Source organism: Sycon ciliatum, chromosome 11 (genome assembly GCF_964019385.1).
Source record: "Sycon ciliatum chromosome 11, ocSycCili1.1, whole genome shotgun sequence".
Lineage (NCBI taxonomy): Eukaryota > Metazoa > Porifera > Calcarea > Leucosolenida > Sycettidae > Sycon > Sycon ciliatum.
The window spans coordinates 16,918,490-16,937,580 of record NC_088653.1 but is presented as its reverse complement, the minus strand read 5'-3'; positions in this window follow the sequence as shown (position 1 = coordinate 16,937,580).

Genomic DNA, 19,091 nt, shown 5'->3' with positions numbered 1-19,091 from the left:
ACATTATGTAAAGGAGTGGAAGCTAAAGGTGGATGTCTATGAGCGCTGGAGCATGCTGTTGCTCCCCCTCAGCACGCATGTGAGGGTACTTTGCCCTGGAATGCACTGCCTGCAGATGAAGTGTCTGACATCAGGCAGTTCATCCACCACTATGGTGACATCAATGGACTTCCCCAGCCTGCTGCCCCCAGAGGCCGGTTCCTACTAACCTGCCAGTGCCATGTGCTACTACCAAGAACTTGATGATGTGCATACTGAATATATCAAGGCTGGAAGAACAGCAGCATACACAACATTCCTGAAAATATGGAGCAGTGAGTGCAGTGATGTGATAATTATGAGACCAAAAGAAAATGTGTGCGGTGTATGTTCCGATCTGCAGTCTCAGATCGTAAGGGCAAGATCGGCAGAAACTCGCTTAAAGCACACTGACGCACTCAAAGCTCATATTGAAGAAGCTAATGTGGCACGTGACCTTTATCAAAGTGTATTACTGCCTGGCATCTGATCATCTGCCAGTGACGCTCCAGACGGCTGGAATCTCACCACAACGTGCAAAGTACTTGCACCAACAGATTCTTCAGCACTGCCACCCAGAGAGCAGAGATGTCACCTGCCCAGCACCAGACCAAGCAGACCCAATGTCCTAATTATTTGTTCGGAACATACAATGTACATAGTAGAATACTGGATAACTGTGAAAAAGAGTTTTTTCTCTGTACATAGACAGGTGTATGGCAGGTGTATGAAGCCTCAGATACGAAATCTAGTGTGAATATCAATTATTTTCGGCATTTTTATGGACCAAAAGCTTTCATAAGATGGGTCATATATCAATGAATATATACAATTTGAGCCTAATACTTCACCATATGTTTGGGCAATGGCCAGGGACCAACTTCCCGCCAAAAACTCATTTTCGGCAAAATAGCACCAAAGGGTGGTTTTAGCAGATCCTTGGCCATGTATCACTCGTATTCTATCCCCCCCCCCCGTTGTTCTTCGTATTCCTTTTATTGGGCATGCTTGCCTGTATGATTTGACAATTCAAATAAACACAACGAAAACGCAGCAACTAATGACTCACCTCTTTGGGAAGGGAGACTAGAGCTGGCCATCCTCGTCACCTCACAGTGGTAGAAAACAGACGCTCAGCTCGAGCAGATGCAATTGTGGCCCTTTGTATTTCGAGAAAACGAAGACCTGACTGGTAAAGCGAGACCGATACTGCCTTTATAAGTTTATGCTACATCAATCGCGATCGATATTGCCTGCCTGCCCCACACACTTCAACGCGTGGTAATTTCCTTGGAGAGAAAGGACTAAGTCTTATAAATTACTACGAGTCCACAAAGGACGAAACAGTTCTGTCCGCAGATTGAGTAAATTACTACACTGTATCAATTCAAACGAATGTCATCGCTCCGAATACGGGTCTGTTACAGCTCTGCCACCACATCGCATCGATATCTCGACCTTGCAGAACTCTTCAGATATCCCTACAACCAAGAGTCCATAAATGGTTATGGACTCTTGGTCTTGCTACAACTGTAGGCCGGCAGCGGAGCCGCTATACGAAATCGTGTGACCCCAGGACGCTGGGGTCTGGATATGCAGCCCAACGGTCCCGCAGGGGACCTCGGCCTCATTCAAACTCACGGTACGTCCCGAATGGGTCGGGCCCGGGGAAGGTTGCGGTTCCTCTACCAAGTCGGAATCCAAACTAATTTACTTCAATGTTGGTGTCACGGCCACAGCCCTGCGGTGGTTCATTTCTTACCTCTCCGAACGGACCCAGCGTGTGTGTATCGGACCATCACGCAGCACTATCACTCTCTGCACCTGCGGAGTGCCACAGGGATCTGTGCTCGGCCCCATTTTGTTCAACGTATACACTCGGGAAATACCCTATGTTGCTGGACAAGCTTTGTCTTTGCAGTTTGCAGATGACATTGGTCTCACTTGCAGCAAACCGACTAAGTCTGAAGTGTCTGCAATTCTGTCTGCGTCAGCTTCAGCTATTGCTAACTGGCTAAACGACCGTGGCTTGATCCTGAATGCTTCCAAAAGCCAGGTGATCTCCATTTCTGGGAACCTACCTGAGAAGCATACTCCACTCTCGGTGAACTGTAACGGGACCCTGCTGCCTCTTGTGGAGTCTGCCAGGTACCTTGGCGTAACATTTGATAGCAACATGTCTTGGGATGACCACGTAACCCGCTGTGCAAACCGTGTATCACAAAAGATCGGAGTCCTGTGGAGGATGCGGCGTTGCCTCAGCACACAGGGTCGGATAACTTATTTCCAGTCCATCATAATGCCCGATCTTCTATATGGATCAAATGCATTTTCGACATCTCTGGCAGCCAGGCACTGTCATCGACTACAGGTTCTGCAAAACCGTGGTGCCCGTGTAGTGTTCGGACGCCCGCCATGGATCAGAAAACTCCTTTCCGCTCTTGATTTCCGGAAGTCGGCTGGGTACAATGGCATCCCGACGAAATTGCTCAACACCACTGCAGACGAAATATCTTGCTCCCTCGCAACGCTTTTCAATGAGTCCTTCCCGCGAGGCGAGAAGCCACAGGAATTGTGCGACGTCACTATCAGTCCTCTACACAAGAAAGCCTCTCGTGCAGAGGTCACCAATTGTAGGCCAATCTCGCTCCTGAGCGTGATCAGCAAGGTTCAGGAGAGGATTGTTCACCAACGCCTCTACACTCACATTGAGCCCCACTTACCCGCCGACCAATCTGGATTTCGATCTAAGGATAGTACTGAACTACAGCTCTCCCGCCTAGTGCATGAGATTTCCGCCAGCCGAGATGCCCGTCAGGCACTGTCAGCATGCTTCTTTGACTTATCAAAGGCTTTTGACCAAGTCTGGCATGCTGGCCTCCTGGCCAAACTCGAGCACCTTGGTGTCCGTGGCATTGCCCTTACCTGGCTCACAAGCTACCTGACTCGCCGCCGACAACGCGTCAAGGCTGGCTCCACTTTGTCATCATGGAAATCCATTCCAGCTGGAGTACCCCAGGGCTCTGTCCTGGGGCCTCTTCTTTTCCTGGTGTACACGATCGACCTCCCCCCAGCATGTACAAACTCCCACACCAAAAGCAGCCAGTTCGCCGATGACACGGCACTCATCGCGACGCATTACACGAGGAATTAGCTGCATTCCTCCAACGTGCCGTGGACGCAGCAGGACGATGGTTGAAGGATTGGCATATCCTCGTCAACACCACGAAAACCCCCACAACCCCCACACACCATCCACATCACGCTCCACTTGACTAGGCCGCAGCAGGTCCTCCAACATAGGCACCTTGGTGTTACACTCCAAGACGATACGCAATGGACCCAACACATCATAGAAACCACCAACAAAGCCAAAACCTACTACACCAACTCCACAACTTGTTGTGACACGTGGCACAATGAACGCTTCCAGCCTATTGACACTACCTACATCCGACCCGTGCTTGTTGTTGTTGTTGTTGTTGTGTTTATTTGAATTCGCAAACCAAACGGGCAGATCTGCCCAATGAAAAGGTGGCGAATGCAGATAGAAAGCAGTAATAAATGAAATTGGGGAGGGATGTAATAAGGATAGAGGTGGAGAAAAACTAAGCCAGCTGATCATCAAACAGGAAGTTTGGTACTCTGGGTACTACGGGTGTGCGGGATCATGCTGGCGCGGAACTGGCGGAGCGTGGAGATGGCACGTATATCGCTGGGTAAGGTGTTCCACAGCTGGGCGCCCCGGAACGCGAGGCAACCCTTGCCAAACCTGGTGCAAACTGGCGGTTGGCGCAGACCCATGGTGGAGTGCAACCTAGTTGGGCCAGCTGACGAAGGAACTAGGAGGGCTTGCAGGTCAGAACTTGCGTGCCCATTCCGAGACCTCCAGACAAGAACGATGAACTTCGGCCTGCTCTCGAATATGGCAGCCTTGCGCTCTCCAACACCACACAGCAACAGTGGGACACACTGGAGAGAATTCAACGCCGTGCTATACGCATCTGCCTTCGGATTCCCCTCTTTGCACCAGTTCACCACAGGTCCCTCCTCCATCACGCAAAGCTTCCCACCCTTAGCTCATGACTCCTTGTTAAACAAGTCCTACTAGCATGGGACATCCACCACCAAACCTCCCCACCACACCTGCAACCACCACATCTTGCACCACAACGTCAACACCAACCATTGAAAGAGATCAAGGATAAGCACAGAAAACACAGAATATACCTTCACTCACGCTCGCCTGACGACTGGAACACGTTCACTGCCCAAAGAAACCGTGTCACCACCCTCCTGCGTCGTGCTAAATCGGATTGAAAGAGATCAAGGATAAGCACAGAAAACACAGAATATACCTTCACTCACGCTCGCCTGACGACTGGAACACGTTCACTGCCCAAAGAAACCGTGTCACCACCCTCCTGCGTCGTGCTAAATCGGATTTCGTAAACAACTCAACAGCCTCCTCTACTTCCCTACACCGCCTCATGAAGCACCTAACTACAGCTACAAAACAACGCATACCCGAACTCGTCAGCCAAGCAACTCCTGCAACGACACCAGCACAAAAAGCCGCTGCCCTCAACGAATTCTTCATTTCACAGAGCAAGCTGTCCGTGGCCAATGCGGATGAGCAAACTCCAGCCATCAACACCACCCCTGACATCCTCAGTCCCCTTCAAGAAATCTCGACTTCCCAAGCTGAGGTCGAAAAACTCCTCCGAGGAGTTGATACCAACAAAAGCCCCGGGTTTGACTCTATTCCAAACCGCCTCCTCAAAGAAGCGGCTAAGGAACTTGCACCGTCGTTATCGTCCCTCTTTAATCTATCGTTCCAAACCGGAGAAATCCCACAGGAGTGGAAAGATGCCACCATTACTCCAGTACCCAAGCCGGGTGACCCAACCCAACCAACAAATTATAGACCCATCTCTCTCTTGAGCACTACATCAAAAATCCAAGAAAAAATTGCACATCAACTCCTCTACAAGCACATCACACCCCACCTGCCCAACCAGCAGTCCGGATTCCGCGAGAAAGACGGCACTGAGCAGCAGCTCGCCCGTCTCGTCCATACCCTCTCCACTGCGAGAGACGACGGGAAACACGTCAATGCCTGCTTTTTCGATCTAAGCAAGGCCTTCGATCGTGTGTGGCATGCAGGCCTTCTAGCAAAACTCTCCCACTATGGTGTCCAGGGCAACGCCCTGGAGTGGTTCCGACGGTACCTGTTGGGGCGTCGGCAAAGGGTCCAGGTGGATGGCGACCTATCGCCTTTCCTCGAGATCCCTGCCGGCGTCCCTCAGGGATCTGTTCTTGGGCCGCTTCTATTCCTCGTCTACACCATAGACCTTCCACATGCATGTGAGAATCCCGGCACCACCTGTAGCCAGTTTGCAGATGACACCGCTCTGATTTCCATAGCGAGAACTCTTCAAGACTGCACCCGAAACCTACAACAGAGTGTCACAGCAGCTGGAGACTGGCTTCAAAGATGGCACCTGCTGGTTAACACAAAGAAAACAGTCATCCTCCCGTTCTACCACAATAACCGCCCCCCTGAACAGCTACCCCAGATCACCCTCAGGAATAGTCCGCTTACCGTAGCACAAAAACACAAACACCTCGGAATAATCTTTCAGCATGACCTCCGTTGGACGGAGCATGTTGAATACATAGTCAAAAAATCACTCAAGTCTTTCAATATTCTTTTTAGACTAAGGTCTACACTCACCAGTGATTCTTTATCTCACATCTATCAGACATACATACTACCTATATTCTCATATGCGAGCACTGCCCTCACACCGTTGTCCCACACTTCCCTTGACAGGCTAGAACGACTCCAGCGGAAAGCCGCCAGAATATGTCTCCACCTTCCCCTTTACACACACTTAGAACACTCCCACCTTTTGCATCGCATCATGGCCAACATTATTTTCACGTTTTAAAGTTAAACATATACTCTTCGCGCATTCTCTGCGCCACAATTATGCCCCACCACATATACTCTCGCTGCATACTGCTAGCAACGTGCAACCTTCGTATAATTTACGTCGCTCTCGTACTTGGCACTTGCCAACTCCGCGGACTGACCGCTGTCTCCATTCTCCCCTGTACAAGGCCCTTCATTACTTTAATTGCCTGCCCACCCAGCTTCGCGAAATCCCTTCTCGTACTCCCTTCAAATCCGAGATATCCCTGCTGTTGCACAACTCTGTATGCTCGTGTAGCGACCACCCCTGCCCGTACACTTAAGTACGCAACTCAAACAATAGAAGGACAGAGGAAGTGTTTTTACTCAGAGTTTCACGCACTAAGCGATCATCAGAAAACAGTAATTGGAAATCTGGATCAGTATTGGTTTATATCCTCACAAAGCAAAGTGTAAATAGCGGCAGTGCAAAGCGTGAATGACAGCAAGTGGTGAAAGGTGACAACCACTGGAGCTGGTTGTCTCTTACTTAATTAGGTGATGGCTGTAGCTGGTTTAAAGTTCCGAAGGTAGTACCTATTCTCATGGCGACACTTCGACACAAGCTCACTCCTTTTGTTCAGAGAGAGGTGCTTGGGTGCTTGCGCGATTGCCAATTTCTCTGCCAGGCACAGGTTGCACCTTTTGCTTTTGTTGCTGTAGGCCGCTGCTCTGCGGTGTACCGACCATTGAATGCTGCATGCCTTCCCTTCATCCTTTTTGGTCCAGACGTACTGCGATAGGCGGGTGTCCTTCTCGTGTTGTCTGTGGCGGAATGAGGATTGGTGGTTATAGTAGCGTTGTTTGAATGTTGTTGCTGTTAATCCAGTATATTCCTTCTTCTCCATACCTGCGGTGACTCTTGCCTTATATACGATACTCTCCGTTAGACACGCTCCGTCCAGTGGACACGAGTCTTTCGCCCGACAGTTACAAGTCCTGGTATCGTTGTCACCTCCGTTAGCTTGTTTCTTGGGTCGTAGAATCGTGTTATTGTGTTGCTTGATGATAGTGGCCATATTCTGCATGCAACTGTAGCTAACCTTTACAGAGTTCCGGTTGAAGATTTTGTTGAGGCTTGAGCCTTTGGGGAAGTGTTTGGCCACTAGCTGGAGGAAGCGATGTCCAACGTTGGTGGCGACGTTCTTGCTAAATGGTGGGTTGAACCATATGATGTTCCGAGGGCGATTCCTTTTCTTCTTCTTCTTTGTCTCGTCCGTTTTACGCTCGTCAAAATACTGTACGTAATCGCGCAAGCACCCAAGCACCTCTCTCTGAACAAAAGGAGTGAGCTTGTGTCGAAGTGTCGCCATGAGAATAGGTACTACCTTCGGAACTTTAAACCAGCTACAGCCATCACCTAATTAAGTAAGAGACAACCAGCTCCAGTGGTTGTCACCTTTCACCACTTGCTGTCATTCACGCTTTGCACTGCCGCTATTTACACTTTGCTTTGTGAGGATATAAACCAATACTGATCCAGATTTCCAATTACTGTTTTCTGATGATCGCTTAGTGCGTGAAACTCTGAGTAAAAACACTTCCTCTGTCCTTCTATTGTTTGAACCAGCTCTACCACTCGGTATTGAGCACTCTCTTGGACAGCCTGGAACCTCTCTGTTTTATAAGTACGCAACTCTGTATGCTCGTGTGGCGACCACCCCTGCCCGTACACTTAAGTAGTCATTAACCCCTAGGCCCTGCCCACCCAATTCTTCCTCACTCTTTCTCCTTTCTTACACTATTATCTCTTATTGGCCACTGGCTATCGTGAGAATAAAGATTTGAAACCATACACACTTCGACAGATAAGGACCTACTCCATCGGACACGCACACACAAACAGGCACCCAGATTCCCCCATCAACAGTGCCCTCACCCTCTACAACTCGCTCCCAATCGACATCACAACCCAACCTCGTAGAAATTATTTCCGAAACAATGCATCCAGTCTTCTTTTGAGCAGTACCTGTTCCTGCTCCGCGCATCCCCCTGGTTTCTGATGTCTCGAACGTGTAGTTAAAGGGGAAGTTAAGGCAAAAATTAAAATTTCACCAGTTGTAGTCTTCGGGGTGCTGAGTCGAATGGTCGTGGTCCGAGGAAGCTGAGACGCTCCCTTCCTACTTGAATCCCAATCGAACTCGCGCACTTCCACCGAAACTGGGTGACTGCGCCCTACTAGATGGGGATTTGTATGCAAAATGTCACTAAAAGCGCCATTTCGTTCTTATAAAAGCACGGATGACCGCGATTGGCCCATATGTTGTAGTCTTTTGGACGCTGAGTCGACTGGTTTTGGTCCGAAAAGGCTGCGATGCGGCGTTCCTCCTTTATTCCCAATCGAACATGGTTGAAGAAGCGGTCACGTGGTCCTGGGTGCCCAAATCACCTGGTCACCACGCCAGCAGGTGACAACTTTCACGCCAAGGTTCAACTCGAGTTCAACTCGAGTGACAGGACTGCACCCAAAAAAGGTCAAACAGGCTAGTAAGTTGTACCCTGCAGGCACGGTGACCAGGTGACTGGTGTACGCAGGAGCACGTGACCGCTTCTTCATCCATGTCGACTCAGCATCCAAAAGACTACAACATATGGGCCAATCGCGGTCATCCGTGCTTTTATAAGAACGAAATGGCGCTTTTAGTGACATTTTGCATACAAATCCCCATCTAGTAGGGCGCAGTCACCCTGTTTCGGTGGAAGTGCGCGAGTTCGATTGGGATTCAAGTAGGAAGGGAGCGTCTCAGCTTCCTCGGACCACGACCATTCGACTCAGCACCCCGAAGACTACAACTGGTGAAATTTTGATTTTTGGCTTAACTTCCCCTTTAACTATCTCGATCACCCCTGCTAACGTTATTGCCCCCGCTTGTTTTTCATGATCCATTGCTTCTTGCCTCCCCGCGGTTAATTTCCATCTAACTGTTTCTGGCTAGTATCAGTTCTAGCACACTTATCAGTCGTCCTTATTGGCGTCACGCCATCGTGGAATAAAAGAATAAATGGCCACATGTACAAGCAACACTGGCCTACACTCATTGCACTGCTTCCACAAATTCATCTCGGGAAAATAATTAGAACGTTTCGACCATGAAGTAACCATCATCAGGAATGGAGTGAGCATGCGTGTACATGTACTGCGAGGAATTAAAAAAAATTCACGCATTCGCTATGGTGAAAAAGATCAACAAATCATCAGCCGCAACCGGCAAATAATTCAAGCAAAGAGCAGGCCTACTTTGTCACATGACACATCGTGTAACTCTTACACCACAGGCCATGTCCATGGCGCTCCTCTACAACTACAAGTGCTGTGTTTAGACCTGTGATTGAGTATAGTGTCGTAGTGTGGTCCTTTCGCCTTCGGTCAAGCGACTTGACTGAGCTGGATAGAGCTCAGGCCTGGTTCGGAAGATCCTATCTTAGGAACGAATCCCTTCTTTATCGCAGGCATTTATAAGCATTTATAAGCTTAGTTACCATGCACAAATTTATTTTCGGTTTCGAAGTTGCCTAGCTTCGTTCAATTTCATTAGTACGCAGAGTGGGAGACGCCCAAACAAAGTTATTCTCCCTAAAACACAAACCACATCAAAATCGTTGTTTCTATTCCAAACCTGCCTCCCACCGAGACTAACTGCAGAACCATCCATTGTTGTTTTTTTTAGGAATGAGCTTCGCAAACTCACTTGCGAACATAGTGCTTCGCTCTCTGGTATGGTATACCCACAACATGTACCTGATGTACGTAACCCTGTGCGCTCCCAAACGCCATGTTGGGTCCTATCCCCGTTTACCCGAGTTTGGCTGCACAGAAAAGGGCTTGAACTAACTAATACATGTACTAGCATTCATGGTATTAGCAAGAGTTTATGTACTCTTGGTATCCATGGTATTAGTTGAAGGAAGCCACTCCATGCATCGGACAGTGCATGCAGAGTGTAGCGACGCATAGACGGCGGCTGCAGCTGGCTTATCCAGGATTGAACTTTGCCCTCGGGCCTCGACATAGGATTGGAGGACCTCAGCATCTAGGTAGCGACACCCATCCACACGAATGGTCACCCCGGTGTCTCTGAATAGCTCCTGCGCCCGCCCAAGTACTGCCGATTTGACGAGGAGGAGAGACTTACTCGGGTGGGACTACAAAAGACGAACGCGCTGCAGAGTGCAGGCTGCAGGCTTGCAGCCTGTAAAATAGCCGAAGCTGGACTTTCGGCGTTTCGCACATTCTCCTGTCGTGCTCTGCACTGCAATCTGCAGTCTGTAGAATGCGCGAACGAGGCCTACATCTACATGACGAGTGTACTGTTTAGCGCTGACCCAACCTTCTCGCGCACTAACACGAATGACATGGGTAGATCTACTAGTACTTATTTTATTATGCTTTGCACAACAAGAACTACAAACAGTCCTATTTATATAAAACTTTAGCTAAAGGATGAAGTTTGCTTTTTGAGATGCATTGAAATTTGAAACGGACACTAGCCCCAAAAGGAGATTTGGCACACCAGGAGGTTCTCGCTCTACAATACGAGTAGCTAGGGCAATTATTCGGTCAAACTCCACCAACCCGCGAGCAGTGCGTCATCATGCATGCAGTTGCTAGCGCCTTTCACAGTGGGTTTTTCGGTCGCTATGGCCGGGTCAGGACCAGTGTGTTGTAAATGCGAAGCGTAGTAAACAGCCAGTTCCGAGACGGAGAAAGTACTGCTAGTATCGACGAGTGATGCAGTCAGCCCGCCTCGCGCACGACGACTTGCACGACGGACAACGGAGCACAATCATGTCTACGCCTAAAAGTCCCCTGGGTGTCGTGTCGTCCTTAGCTTGCACAAGTCGTTGAGAGCCGGGCAGAGCAGAGCAGCATGACGGCTCTGAAAGACCCTTACCCCGGCGGATGCAACCGACGTAGCTGTTCGGCTGAAGACGTCTCCGTCTGCGCAGGTAAGGCTAGTACAGTGCTGGCAACTGAAATCCGACCCCCTTGCCGGCGCGCCGCGCCGGCAAGGGGGTCGGATTTCAGTTGCCAGCACTGTAGTAGTACCGGTTGAAGAATTTATTTCTAGGGAACTCCCAACAGGCGTTGCCTTTTTACTGGGAACCCTAGTAATGACTGGGTGCTTGTGACAAATAGAGAAAGGGGCATAGCTTGACGACATCCAGGTGGAAGCATGTTCCATCTGTCTGCTGCCAAAAATGAGAATAGCATTCAGGCCGTAACGAGACGTAGCTCTGGGTAGGTTCAGAGCGGCTGAAGCTTGACCGCGGGTAGCAGCATTTGTGCGGCATGATGCAGAGCGGGGGGGGGGGGGGGGTAAATATCGTGCTTAAGTTAAAAGAGGACTGGTGCAACGAGATGGACACCTAAAAACAAACACAAACAGCTTCAAGTTTACACGGCGCGAGAAAGTATACAGGTTATATTTGGTGAGAATGAAATCAACAGAAGTATACTGATCATGGCCAAACACTCGCCTTAGGCACCTATTGCTGGTTGAGTCAAGTTTGTCTCGGAGTTTAGCAGCCAAGCAGTGAACATAGGATGTGCTGGCATAGTCCAAGGTACTCTGGACAATTGTCAGGTAAAACATTCGGCGGCCGGTCATGGAGACATCGCGGCGCCCATGGCGGAATGAGGCAACCTTGAACTGTGCCTTTGCGCACACACGCTCAACCCGCTGCTCGGAGCTGAGCGACGAGTCCAACTGGAGGCCAAGGTACAGAACATGGCTGGACTCGGGGATTACGGTGCCTTTGCAGGTGATGCTGGGGATCACGTCCAGTTGCGCAGCAGGTCGTCTGAGCAGCAGTAGCTGAGACTTTTTGGGATTCAGCACCAGTCCCTGTTCGCTGAGGTAGTCCTCCAGATTCAAGAGTTCTGTCTGCAGCATTCTGAGCACGGTTGAAGCCTGGCGACCAATGACGTAGAACGCGATGTCGTCCGCAAACAGGAGAGCATGGCAATGTTGAAATTTCTGAGGGGTACGGCGGATATAAATGCAGAAAAGTAAGGGGCCTAACACGGAGCCGTGTGGTGCACCACGTGAGCAGGGCTCTGTACTGCCTCGGGCATCGCAGACAATGACCTGCTGGGTTCTCCCAGTAAGGTAATCTGTGAACCAACGCAATGCCACACCTCCGACGCCAACTGAAGCCAGTTCCTGCACGAGCTTGCTATGCTGAACGCGGTCAAAGGCCTTGCTCATGTCCACAAACATGGCTCCACACAGCTGCTTCTTGTCCAAGGCCAACTGCCAGTCGTTTATTGCATACGCCAAAAGGTCTTCACAGCTGTGATTGCGTCTGTAAGCAAACTGCTCCTCCGGTAGTGCACCCAGTTCCGGCTGATTGTCGAAGAATGCTACAAGTTGTTGGCGTACTACCTTCTCAAGCACTTTGGATATCACTGGCAAAAGTGACACTGGTCGGTAGTTGGAGCCGATAGTTGCGTCGCCAGCCTTGTAGAGTGGGCACACGTGTGCATGCTTAGAACTACTTGGAACTATTACTTGGCCTGTATGCAGAGACTTACTGATGATAGCGGTGAGTGGGCCAGCGATGTCTGTGCAGCATGCTTTGAGGAGACATGGTGGTATTTCATCGGAACCTTGTGCTTTGTGGCTGTTCAATGACTTCAAGACATCTTCAACATACTCTAGTCTGACTGGCGTAAACTCGTCGAGAGTGGGAATGTCTACTGGCAGGCTGGGTAGAACAAGTTCAGACGGTCTTGCAGGATCACAAACTACGGTTGCAAATGTGGCTGTCAGGTCGGATATAGTCGACTTAGGTAAGGATTTGACTTTTTCTCGTCCTGCAAGCTTGTTCAGGATTTGCCACTGGGCTCTGGGGTTGCGCTTTTGGGTGTTGAAGGCCTTCACCGTGTTCACGCAGTATTCTGTTTTGAGTTTCTTATTCAAGATGGTTCCCTCGCGCCATGCTGCCCGGTAGTGCTGGAGGAGGGGGCCGTCGGTTGGATTCCTTCGTAATTTCCTGTGCAAGTTTATTCGAAGCTGAAGGAGCTTTTTCAAGTGTGGCGTAACCCATGGTTGCCGACGAGGCTTGCCAAATCCAGACACCTTGAGCTGAGCGATCGGGGCATTTCTGTCCAGAACATGTCTCAAACTCTTGGAAAAGTGCTTCACATGACCGTCTAGGCTGGTGGGCGACTCCCAAGTCTGAAACTTTCACTGATTTCCTGGCCACATTGGTCGAAATCCATAGAATGGGGTGCAGGCTTCCGAATCAGCCTGTGAGTGTGCGCAGGAATGGGCTCAAGGTCTTGATAGGCACATTGGACAATGATGAGATCGTGATCACTAACACCGTTCATTGAGCCTACTTCCGCCGTGGCTACAGGGGAGCCGTCGGTAACCAGAGCAAGATCTAGGCAAGTGCGTGCTTTCCACGGGCAGTAGCCATGGTAGCACTGGGACTTCGGATGGCCAGGCCAAATCGTGCTCGACCAGAAAATGGAGGCTGTGGAAGTGCCTACGTCACCATGGTCACCCTGCCTGAAAACTCGTAGTTACACGTACAGTGGAACCTGTCAAGGCGACCACTCGGATAAGGCGACCACCTGTACTAGAAGACCACTAAAACCAGGACCAAGGGATGCGATTTCCAGTCAAATGACCCTGGATAAGGAGACCACCTGGTAGCAGAGACCACGTTTTGAAGGTCCCCTGAGCGGTCGTCTTAGACAGGCTTCACTGTAATTATTATTTAGCCGAACGACAGTACAGGCACACCAGTGGCCAAGCCAAAAATCAGCTACGGCTTCTCCTTCTCTACAAAGCGAAAACTACAAACTCGGCGACAATTAGCAGTTTATTTGAAATAAATAATCTCGCTCGCGCGCTCCTCAGTCAAAATGATGCTGTAGCTGTCGCAGCCGCCATTTTTCATGAATAGACCGATCCCCTTATTATTGTCTGGGTTCGAGCAAGGGGGCAACTCCGCAGTCGCGTGGGATCCTGCTGCACACACGCGACCAACCTCACCTCGGCTGTGCGTGACTTTTCGCATGCGAAGTGCAGGGCACGCGAAATCTACATGCAGTGCAAGCCTGTCTACAAAAAATGTCACAAGGACTTTTGATTTGAGCTGTTTTGTTTTTGTTTAGACGTCTTCCTTTTTACGACTTCAGGATGCCTTCTCAGGATCATTGCTGCGTTCCTCACTGTCAGAACAGGAGGACGATGCAAACAAGTCATTTCACTCCTTTCCTCGTGTGGAGCCACAGCGGCCTGGAGCAAGCGGATCCAGGCTATGCCCCGTGAGGAAGGACGTAGTTTTAGGGTCACTCTGAATAGTTGCAGCGATCATTTCGATCCCGAAATCGAAATCGTTTTGCCCAGCTCTACAAGGGCAGGATGAGTCCAGGAACCCGAACAGCTGTCCTACGGTACCAGGTTTGCTTTTCGCAAGAGAGAGGAGTCTGGACGCCCTGCTCCCCATGCTCGCAAAACAGTATTAGCTGAGCCTAGTGCAGTTCGGTCATGGAAGTGCAGCGTCTGCATCACGAGCTCCCCATGCTCCCAAACCAGTATTTTGCTGAGAGGCAACGGTACTTTGAGTTGGAAAGGAACCTGGCTTAGTGCAGTTTGGTCCTGTAATGGAAGTGCAGCATCTGCATCAGGAGCTGGCAGCAAGTAGAGCTCGTGTACAGAGTCTCGTGGAGCAGTTGGACGATGTGAGGACTGGGGTGAAGAAAGCCGAAAAACAGCTTACGTACAGTAACATAAAGAAAGACTCTGAGTCGCTCCAGTTTCTGACTGGTTTGCCTTCAGGTGTTTGGACCGCTCTGTGGGACTTCTTTGAGCCTAGCCGAGAAAATGTACTGCGCCGCGCCGGATCTGCGAAGACTGAAGCTGAGGGACGGCGGATACAGTTGGAGGTGGCCGTAAATCGCCAATGAGCATGTAATGGAGGATCAGCTGCTATTGGCATTGATTTGTCTAAGCCTGGGCCGAATGGAACAGAAGCTGGCATGCGTGGCACTAGTTAATCATCCGTTTCACGGTATATAGCTAGCTGAGCTGGAAAGATGTCTTGTTCCTCCGTTTGGGCGAGATGTTCAGTCATCAATGCCATGTACCGCAAGACATTCTGCATTGTGGATGAAACAGTTCTATTTTGCCATGCACTTAGGGTTCTCGCACCGGCACAGCACAACAAGACCCAACAGATCCTTGCGCTCGTATTTTCTCCCATGGTAACATTGCTGATCACAACACCCAGTAGCCAGTCGCAGATGCAACCAAATCAACCAGGTTCTCTTACTCTTTTTTTCCAATACTGAAACCAAGGTATACCAATATTTGCATCGAATGCAGTGATGATTTCAATACTGTCCACCAGTACAACGCATTACCAGACTGGCATATAATCATGATAATATTATCCATTTCGCAATCAGTCATTGCTTTCTTAGATCTCCAGTCATCAACATCGGACCGTAAACCGTCTATCATCTTATATTATATCATCATTAATATCCTGCTACTATCCTCCTCTAACGATGAGCTCGAAGAAACGAAACAGTTGTCTAGAGGTGTAAACAATATCTGTCAACGGAAGTGTCCTTGCTGTGCTGGTGTGTTTATGCTTCGTGCATTAGTTCGGCCAAGAGCGCATGGTGGTGGCGGGTTGAGGATGTAGTACAGCGGAGTATGACTGAAAGCTCTGTCACAATGTATTTTATTAGGAAGGTATAGAAACAGAAAAAAAACTGTATCTTCATCTTGGGCGTAAACAGCCCGTCTCACATTAAATATACTAGAAAATAGTTCACTCTCAACATGCAGTCTTCCTAAGAGAGAGAGAGAGAGGGGGGGGGGGTATATTCATAGGTTCGAAAGAACCGCACACACACTTTGCTGCAGACGGCAGCAAGCTTTGACCCTCGTGCTTCGAAGAGGGAGCAATCCACTGCGCAACGCTTGCAATTAACAGCAAGCTTCGACTTTTCAAAGGTACGACTCATCACTGGCTCCGGGGTAATGTTCCTGGAACAAATGCCCCATTGCCGACTGAGGAGTGAGGGCCAGGGAGCACGCAATCTGCATTCCGGGGCGAGAAGTGTTCCAGCACAAGAAGCAGCACGAATACATGCTGACAAAAACCACCATCACCACCAGCCGGCACACAGCACACTGTTCTTCAAACGCCATCCACTCCGTCCATGTGTTTGCACTGTCCTCCTCTAGCTCTTCACGCTCAACAAATACCACGCACTGCTAATCGTCTTTTTTCAATGCTTCCTCTGGGTTGGCTAGCCCTTCGACTGGACAAAACAGCGATCACCACTGCTATCGTCACCTCATAGCAGTCGCTTCCACCAGTGGCTTTTCCTGTTTTGCAAGGTGTCCAAGGATGGCTGCTGTTGTCACTACATGCAAATCAGAAGTACTTTAGTGGCTGATGTCCAACCAGATCGTTGGAAAATCGATTTTTCCACTTCAGGGCTGCTGATCGCGATCGCGACTTGGTGAAGATGGCTCTGGAGAGGAAAAGGCAGACCAGAAAAAGGTTACTATTATCTTCAGCACCGATCTCAAGGAGAAAGAAATACGGTCCGCTGTAGCCTAGGCACAAAATAAATCTCACAACACGATTCGCGATTCGAATATTTCAACAACAAAAAAACTCACCTCTGGAGTAACTCCTGTTTGTGGCCCGAGATCGTTCCCTCCCGCGCTTTGAAAAAATCCTGCAGCTGCATCACAGTCCATGTCTCTCTCGGAGACTCTGCTCCTACCAGCAGGAGGTTCAGCACCGCTCGAAGCCATCGCAAACCACTTGAACTAAGCAGAAGACATTCCAAAACGAACCTGAAACACACTGTCAAAGATGCTGTCACGTTCAAAAACTAGCTCGATCGCGAGTGAGGTTGCCCCCGTGCTCGAACCCAGTATAATAAGGGGATCGGGGTGAGTTTTCGGCCAGACCTGGTATGGTGCTACGTGCCCTGCTATCCGTTTAGAAAATTGTTTTCAGTGTTGAGCAGTACCTGACCCAATGACAGTTATGTACAATAAGGAAAGGTCTTGACTTGGTGAAAGTTTGACAGCATGTTACAAAGCGGTGGACGCACTGTGTTGAAAACAGTGCTCCTGACTACAACCATCATTGGTTGGCAGAGCCGCCATGAAATGAGGCGCGATCACTTTCTCGGCCTTCCCTGGCATGCCATGAAAGGGGCACGATGCAAGGAAAGCGGCCATTCACAACAAGCCGAGGCGAATCGATGGTTCGGCTGTGGCAACATAGGTGTTGACAGTCATGTCGAACGAAACTGAAATACCACTTCTCCGAGGGGATAATGCACCGCTTGGCCCCTCTACTACTCTAGCACTGAGTTTGAGAGTGATAATATATATTAGAGAGCAATGGAACGGAGCAGCGAACCCACACAATGAGCGAGTGAACAAGGAGCTGCTCCGAACCCACGGCGCAATGAAAAAACTCTGAATTCAAGTTCTTGTTCAACCTGCGGAAAGCCCAGATTCGAATGCTGATGACCATGCATTCTTTCAGAAGTCTGCATTTCGACGCGAGTCTCGTGGCTAAGGAAAGTCGAATGGACTAAGCTTGCTAGCCGCTGCCGTTCAGTGCTGGCAGGAGTATCCATAAGAGAAAATGGAATCAGTTTTGCTGTGACTTTACTCCTCGTTTCGCGGAGTTCTGGAGAGGGGAGATGAAACCAGGGAGTCGTAAAATATTTTTACGACTACCTGGTGGAAACGAGTAATCGCCACCGCGGCAGGTCACGCAGCTTGAAAGCCAACTTACTTGAAAGACGGCGACATCAAGTTCAGCGGAGTGTGATGAAAGAAGCCGAGGCAAGGCTGAAACGAGCTGAGCAACGACTCGAGAGATATGACGACTCGCGTGCAACAGATGACGACAGCGATGCAGGGTCAAAAATGAGTCGAGCGAAAGCGACGCAAGCGGAACTCTCTGCTCATTCCGCCAGCAGTTTCTCTTGTACAGACGCTGTAGATGAGCTGAACTACCTTCGTTCAGTAATTTGCAGTGGATACAAACTGTTCTTGACCTGTTCTAAGCGTTTTCATATCCATCAAAATCCATCACGAAGTTTTTGTTAACGTAGGAAGTACCCCTATGGCCCTTGTGCCTGGCCACAAGTTCCCAGTTGACTGTGGGTAGCAGTATGGCTGGAAAAACCGCTCCCAGGCAGGACTTGAACCAGGGACCTCTCGTATCTAAATCCGATGATGGTCTTTGACCAACCCATTGCGAACTGGGAACTTGTGGCCAGGCACAAGGGGTGCATAGATGCGACTAAATGGGGTTTCTCTGCACTTGCACAAGTGGTTGTGAGACTTATCCACTCACCCCCACCGTTAGGTACTGCATCTGCCGCTAGGGTTTACTGGGTGTTAGCCATCGTAAGTTCCCTTCGGGAACGGATACGATAATTTTACATATTTACTTATAATAATTTCTACTACTACTACTACTTCTTTGGCTTTCCGCTGTGGACTTCCACTGCAGGGCTCTTCGAGAGGCGTTGTCTTCCTACCCTCGAAGACGCAGCGAAAGTTTTGATATCCGCCCGTCGCTGCATCCATGGCCGTTTGAGTGTCTTGCTTGTGACGTTCTACGTCAGAACCCAGAGCGATCGCAAGCATGGAGCTGACCAGAGCCTATGCTGCTGCTGGCACCCCGGTTCTGATCCGGTCCTTCTGGTAGACGTGCATGTATAGGTACAATCCAATTCATGTGCATAACGTCACCAGCAAGGCTGAGGCAATCCTCAGACAACAGTTACTGATAATCTGTTCATCATCTGGCCGCACGAGCGGTAAGTCACCGTGATGGCAGGCAGGTCCTAAGCCACACCAATAGCGATTGAGGTACTTCAAGTAGAATAATAATATTCTGCTGTCGACATTCTTACCATATTTATCAATTATGATTTTTGTTGAGAAGCTTGGATGCCTTAGCGCGGATAATCTTCGCCGTTTCAGCTGGCACAGGTCGCACCTTTTTTGTGCACCAGCCTTCGGCCGATAAGCTTCCTGCTCGGTCAGATAATTTTAATTATTTAAAAGATAGCCACTTT